The 7,524-nt window shown below is 22.2% G+C and overlaps 1 protein-coding gene across 1 annotated transcript in view; it reads left to right on the plus strand.

Moving 5' to 3' along the window:
- LOC117179509 (androgen-induced gene 1 protein-like) overlaps positions 1–7,524 on the plus strand; it is a 95,282-nt gene that overhangs the window by 12,789 nt on the left and 74,969 nt on the right. The window lies entirely within an intron of this gene.

Genomic DNA, 7,524 nt, shown 5'->3' on the forward strand with positions numbered 1-7,524 from the left:
ATTCCCGAATAATAACATTCCCGAATAATAAACTTTCCGAATCATAAAATTCCCGTAGAATAAAATTTCCGAGTAATAAAATTAACGAATTATAAAATTTCCAAGTAAAAAATTTTTTTCGAGTAAAAGAATCTCCTGAATTATAAAATTTCTGAATTATAAAATTTCCGAATATTACAATGCCCGAATCGGAAAATTCCCGAATAATAAAATTTCCTAATAATAAATTTTCGATCTGGAAAATTGCCCAAGAATAAAGTTTCTGAATAATAAATTTCCCGAATTATAAAATTACCTAATGATAAAATTCCCTCATTAGAAAATTCCCGAATTAGAAAATCTCTAATAATAAAACTCCCGATTTGGAAAATATGAGAATAATAAAATTTCTCAATTAAAAAATTACATAAAATTCCCGAATAATAAAATCGCCGGATTATTAAATTACCGAATAATGAAATTCCCGATTTGGAAAATGCTTGAATAATGACATTCCCGAATAATAACATTCCTGAATTATAACATTTCCCAAAAACAAAATTTATGATTTGGAAAATACATAAATAATAAAATTCCCAAATGGAAAATTATTGAATAATCAAATTCCCGAATAATGAAATTTCCGAATAATAAAATTCCTGAATAACAAAATCTCGAATTGAAAATTCTTGAATAATAAAATTCCCGAATAATAAATTCCAGAATAATAAAATTCCCGAATTATAAAATTTTTTAATAATAAAATTTTCGAATAACAAAAATCTTGAATTGGTAAATTCCCGAATAATGAAATTCCCGTATAATCAAATCCTTGAATAATAAAATTCCCGAATAATAACATTCCCGAATAATAAACTTTCCGAATCATAAAATTCCCGTAGAATAAAATTTCCGAGTAATAAAATTAACGAATTATAAAATTTCCGAGTAAAAAATTTTTTTTCGAGTAAAAGAAACTCCTGAATTATAAAATTTCCGAATTATAAAATTTCCGAATATTACAATGCCCGAATCGGAAAATTCCCGAATAATAAAATTTCCTAATAATAAATTTTCGATCTGGAAAATTGCCCAAGAATAAAGTTTCTGAATAATAAATTTCCCGAATTATAAAATTACCTAATGATAAAATTCCCTCATTAGAAAATTCCCGAATTAGAAAATCTCTAATAATAAAACTCACGATTTGGAAAATATCAGAATAATAAAATTTCTCAATTAAAAAATTACATAAAATTCCCGAATAATAAAATCGCCGGATTATTAAATTACCGAATAATGAAATTCCCGATTTGGAAGATGCTTGAATAATGAAATTCCCGAATAATAACATTCCTGAATTATAACATTTCCCAAAAACAAAATTCATGATTTGGAAAATACATAAATAATAAAATTCCCAAATGGAAAATTATTGAATAATCAAATTCCCGAATAATGAAATTTCCGAATAATAAAATTCCTGAATAACAAAATCTCGAATGAAAAATTCTTGAATAATAAAATTCCCGAATAATAAATTCCAGAATAATAAAATTCCCGAATTATAAAATTTTTGAATAATAAAATTTTCGAATAACAAAAATCTTGAATTGGTAAATTCCCGAATAATGAAATTCCCGTATAATCAAATCCTTGAATAATAAAATTCCCGAATAATAAACTTTCCGAATCATAAAATTCCCGTAGAATAAAATTTCCGAGTAATACAATTCCCGGGTAATAAAATTACCGAATTTTACAATTACCGAATAATAAACTTCCCGATTTGTAAAATATCTGAATAATAAAATTCTCGAATAATAAAACTATTGAATTATAAAATTACTGAATAATAAAATTCCCGATTTCGAAATTTCCCAAATAATAAAATTCACGAATAATAACATTCCCGAATAATAAAACTCCCAAATCTAAAAATTATTCAATTAAAAAATTCCCGAAAACTAAAATTTCTGAGAGATAATTGCCAAATTATAAAATATCCGATGTAAAAAATTCCAGAATTTAAACAATCAATTTTTTTTATAAATATGTATTCTCTATTTATAATATAAAATAACAATAATGGAAAAAAATATTTCTGGATTAAATTATTATTCAATTATTGTTATTTTAATTTCAAATATAATTTTAGAAAATTTAAACATTGAAAATATTCTTCTTTTTATAAAAACATTTTATGATTCGGGAATATTACAAACTATCGGAAATTTAATTATCCGGGAATTTTTTAATTCGCAAATTTTATTATTCTAAAGTTTTATTACGCGGGATTTTTATTTTTTTGGAATTTTTAATAGTCCCTTTCTTTCTTACCCTGAAAAATCTTTCTTGATTCAAAATTCATCTTTTTGGCAGAAATTTCATATTTTCAACCTAAAAATTGAACAATTTCCTTGAGTTTTTTCCTTGACTCAAAAATCTTTCTTGGTTGAAAATTCAAACAAAAAAAAATTATATAATAAAACTGAACCGAATTTTTTGTATTTTTGAAAGTGATTATTTATCCTATAAAAATTATTGTTTTTAATTTAAATTAACCGAACTTAAGCAGCCCACTATCTGGAAAATTAGAGTCAGAATGACTGGTACGCTTATAGGAATTAACAACCAACACGTTAAACAAAAATTAAGAAAATATTGCAAATTTGTTACAGGCATTTATTATTCATAAAAACGATTTTTCAGAAAGTATGTTTATAGAAATCATGATTATAGATTTCCGTTAATTGTTTAAGCTTTCTAAATAAAAAGTACTCTTGGCTAAAACAAGCTGAATTGATCAATTAATTTTAATATCGAAATTTTAATTGAATTTTTGCAAAGATTATCTTAATCATAAAATTATAGTTTGCGGCGCAGGTCAAATTGAAAGATATAAATGTTATCATGCAGACAAATGTAATTTCCATATTTTTATCAGAATGTGACTAACCCCTCAATTATTCATTTTATCGATAATTTTGCAACAATTAAATCAAATCCGGTTTATACCTTTACGATAAGGGTATCTTAAAATAGAATTTGGATAATGAAAATAGTGATTAATAAAAAAAAATTATCATAATAAATTAAATTATATAAATAAGAATTGTTAATTTCCACACCAAATTTTAATATAATAAGTTCCCAACCTTGAGGTTTCTTTCGTATTTCTGATTAGCGTAATGAATAACAATTTCAAATAAATTATAATAATTATTATAATTATGTAGTCACCTTAACGATATGTACAGACATAACAACAATCAAAGGTCGAGGTGGGATAGTCTAGTATCAGTGGCGTAACTATTAATCTTTCATTAAACAAATTTATTTATTAATATTTGTATAATTTTATGGGATTTTTTTTTAATATTCGTTTAGCTCGATTTTTCAAAAATATATATTTTTAAAAATTAATCATTAACGTACTCGATACATTTATTGACAGTAAACTATTTCCAATTTCTATTAACGAAATTTAATTAGCGAAATTAAATTTAAAGCTACTATGAAAAGTCTATCAAATTCTCAATTTTAATAATTACGAAAATTTCTTACTTTTGTTGTTTCTTCTTTTGTTGTTTTCTTCCTATCTTTGTTTCTGTCTATCTCTTTTTTCGCTATTTCTTTCTATCTTTCTTTCTATTTTTTTTTTATTTTTCTTAATTTCTTCTTCCTTTCTTTCATTTTTTTATCAAAAAAGTTTTTTATAATCATTTTAGTGTTTTAGGATCATATTAAAATATTTATTACTAATTAATTTTAATATACATACGAATTTTCAAAAATATGTATTTTTTAAATTAATTATCAACTTACTCGCTAAATTTATTGGCTAAGAATATTCTGAATTTCTATCGACGAGATTTGATAACGAAAATTAAATTTTTTAAACTTCTCCGAAAGGCTTGTAAAATTCAAAAAGTTTCAGGATTACGGAAATTTATTTTTTCTACCTATATTTTTTCTTTCTACATATCTTTTTTCGTTCTCTCTTTCTTTCATTTTTCTTGCTTTCCTTCTTTCTTTCTTTCTTTCTTTCTTTCTTTCTTTCTTTCTACCTTTTTTCTACCTTTCTTTTTCTTTCTCTCGCTTTCTCTTAAACATTATTTATAATCATTTTATGGTCTTAGGATCATTATTATTTATTTAACACTAATTAGGTTTCAACACACGTACGGTTTTTGTTTAATATATATGTTTGCATTAATCATTAACTTATTGACTAAGTTTATTAGCAAAAGAATATTCCGCATTTCTGAGAACGAAATATAATCAGGGAAATTAAATTTTGTTAAGCTAAGAATGGTTTATAAAATTCTAAGTATTTAGAATGAAGATTTTTTTCTTTCTATCTTTTGTTTTTTTAATTTTTCTTTTTTCCTTTCTTTCTATCTTTATTTCATTCCTTCTGTCTTTTTTCTTTATTTTAAGCCTTTTTTATTATTAGTTTATGTAATTTAGATGATATTTAATTATTTAACATTAATAAATTGTTAACACTTACAAATTTTTAAAAATATATATTTCTTAAATCAATCATTAACTTACTAGCTAAATTCATTGTCAAAAGAATGTTTATATTTTTCATTAGCGAAATTTAAAAGAAATTAAATTTTAAAACTTCTGAGAAAGTTTTATTAACTTCTAAATGTTTATAATTACAAAAGTTTATTTTTTTCTTATTTTCTTTCTACATATATTTTTTTCTTCCAATCTTTTTTTCTCTCCTTCTCGTTTCTTTATTTCTATCTATCTTTCATGTATATAATTCCTGGAAATAAAACCAAGAATCCAACAAGCAAATTCGGACAACCAACATAAAATGCTCCTATTGTCATTTTAAAAAATAATTTATTGAATATTATTTAGAAATGTTTTTCATTCTGATTTAAAAATAATAAAAATAAAAAAGACGAAAGAAATTTAAAAAAAAGAAGAAGGAAGGGGATTTGTTTGGTTACCTTCTCATTTTCTTTTATCTTTTTCATTCTTGTTAAAAAAATTTTTTTCTTAAGGAAAAAGGATCTTTTTTCAAATTACAATAGGACCATTCATTTATTTATTATTTCTTTCTTTTTCTTTCTCTTAAACGTTTTTTATAATCAGTTTATGGTGTAAGGATCATATTTAATTACTTAACACTAATTAGGTTTAAACACATTTACGAACTTTCAAAAAAAAAAAAAAATTTTAATTAATCATTAACTAACTTGCTGAATTTATTGGCATAAGAATATTTTGAATTTCTGTTAGCGAAATTTAATCAGGGAAATTAAATGTTTGAAAACTACGAAGTAAGGCTTATCAAATTCTAAATTTTTACAATTACGAAAATTTCTTTTTTTCCTATATTTTTTTTCGTTCTTTCTTTCATTCATATTTCTTTCTTTCTTTCTTTCTATCTTTCTACCTTTCTACCTTTTCTTTTTCTTTATTTCTAACTTTCTTTCTATCACTTATCTTTCTTTATTTCTTTCTTTCTTTCTACTTTATCTTCTTTTATTTATTTCTTTCTGCATTCTTTCTATAATTGTTTCTTTTTCTTTCTCTTAAACGGTTTTATAATCAATTTATGGTCTGAGAGTCATATTTAATTATTTAACACTAATTAAGTTGTAACACATGTAAGAATTTTCAAAATTATTCATTTGCTTACTTGATCAATTTAGTGGCACAAGAATATTTTTAATTTATTTTAATAAAATGTAATCAGAAAAATTAAATCTTTAAAAACTACTAAGAAATGTTTATGAAATTCTAAACCTTTAGAATTATAAATTTTTTTTTCTTCCTATATTTTATTTTCCTACTTTAGTTCTTTCTTTCGTTCTATATTTCTACCTTTCTTTCTTTCTTTACTCTTTCTATAATTTTTTCTCATAAACATTTTTATAATCAGTCTATGGTCTTAGAATCATATTTATTAATTAACACTAATTAAATTTTAACACATTTGCGAACTTTCAAAAAATATATTTTTTAATTAAGCATTAATTTATCTTGCTGAATTTATTGGCACTAGAATATTTTGAAATTCTGTTAACGAAATTTAATCAGGGAAATTAAATGTTTGAAAAGTACTAAGAAGAGTTTATCCAATTCTAAATATTTATAATTACAAAAATTTATGTTTTTTCTACATATTTTTTTCGTTTTTTCTTTTTTTCTTAATTCTTTATTTCTTTCTATCTTTTCACCTTTCTACCTTTATTTCTTCTTGATTTATATCTTTCTATCTCTTTATTTCTTTCTTCCCTTTTATCTTTTTTCTCTTATTTCTCTCTTTCTTTTTTCTTTCAACCATTTTTTTAATCTTTCCCTCAACATTTTGTTCATAATCAGTTTACGAAGTGAGGATCATATTTAATTATTTAACACTAATTAAGTTTTAAAACATGTTCAAATTTTCAAAAAAAAAATTTTTTTTTGTTTGAAAATTTTTTAACACTAATTAAGTTTTAAAACATGTTCAAATTTAAAAAAAAAAATTTTTTTTTCAAATTTTTCAATAACTTACTTTCCGAATGTATTGGTTTGTATATTTCTTTCATTAGTCTTTCTATTATTCTTTTTTCTTTTTCCCTTAAATTTTTTTTTATAATCAGCTTATGTCGTTAGGATCATATTTAATTATTTAACACTAATTAAGTTTGAAAATATGTTCGAATTTTTAACAACAACAAAATTTTCTTTTAATTAATCATTAACTTACTTGCTAAATTTATTGATACATTTTTTCGTTGTTTCTTTTATTCATGTTTCTTTCTATCTTTCTACCTTTCATTTTTCTTTATTTCTATATCTATCTTTCATTCTATCAATTATCATCATTTATTTATTTCTATCTATTTTTTAATTAATCATGAACATACTTGCTGAATTTATTAGCATAATAATATTCTGAATTTCTCTTAACGAAATTTATTCAGAGAAATTAAATCAAGGAAATTAAATGTTTCAAAACTAATAAGAAAGATTCATCAAATTCTAAATGTTTACAATTACTAAAATTTCTTTTTTTCACTACATTCTTTAGTTCTTTTTTCATTTATGTTTCTTTCTTTCTTTCTATCACTATCTTTATTTATTTCTACCTTTTTTCTTTTCTTTCTTTCTTTCTTTCTTTATTCTTTCTATAATTCTTTTTTTTTCCTTAAACATTTTTTATATTCAGTTTATGGTGTACGGATCATATTTAATTATTTAAAACTAATAAATTTGTATAATATGAAAGAATTTAAAATAATATATTTTTTTTAGAATTAATAATTAACTTGTTTAAAAAATTTTGTGGCACATGAATATTTTGAATTTCAGTTAAGAAAATTAAATCAGGGAAATTAAATGTTTAAAAACTACTCAAAAAGGTTTATCAAATTCTAAATGCTTCGAATTGCGAAAATAAATTTTTTTCTTTCCTTTTTTTTTTCTTTCTACCTTTTTGTTCGTTCTTTCTTCTTTCTATCTTTTTTTTTCTTTCTTCTTACTAACTATCTTTCTATCTTTCTTTATTCGTAAAAGGAATGCGGTTTC

Source organism: Belonocnema kinseyi, chromosome 9 (genome assembly GCF_010883055.1).
Source record: "Belonocnema kinseyi isolate 2016_QV_RU_SX_M_011 chromosome 9, B_treatae_v1, whole genome shotgun sequence".
Classification (NCBI taxonomy): Eukaryota; Metazoa; Arthropoda; class Insecta; order Hymenoptera; family Cynipidae; genus Belonocnema; species Belonocnema kinseyi.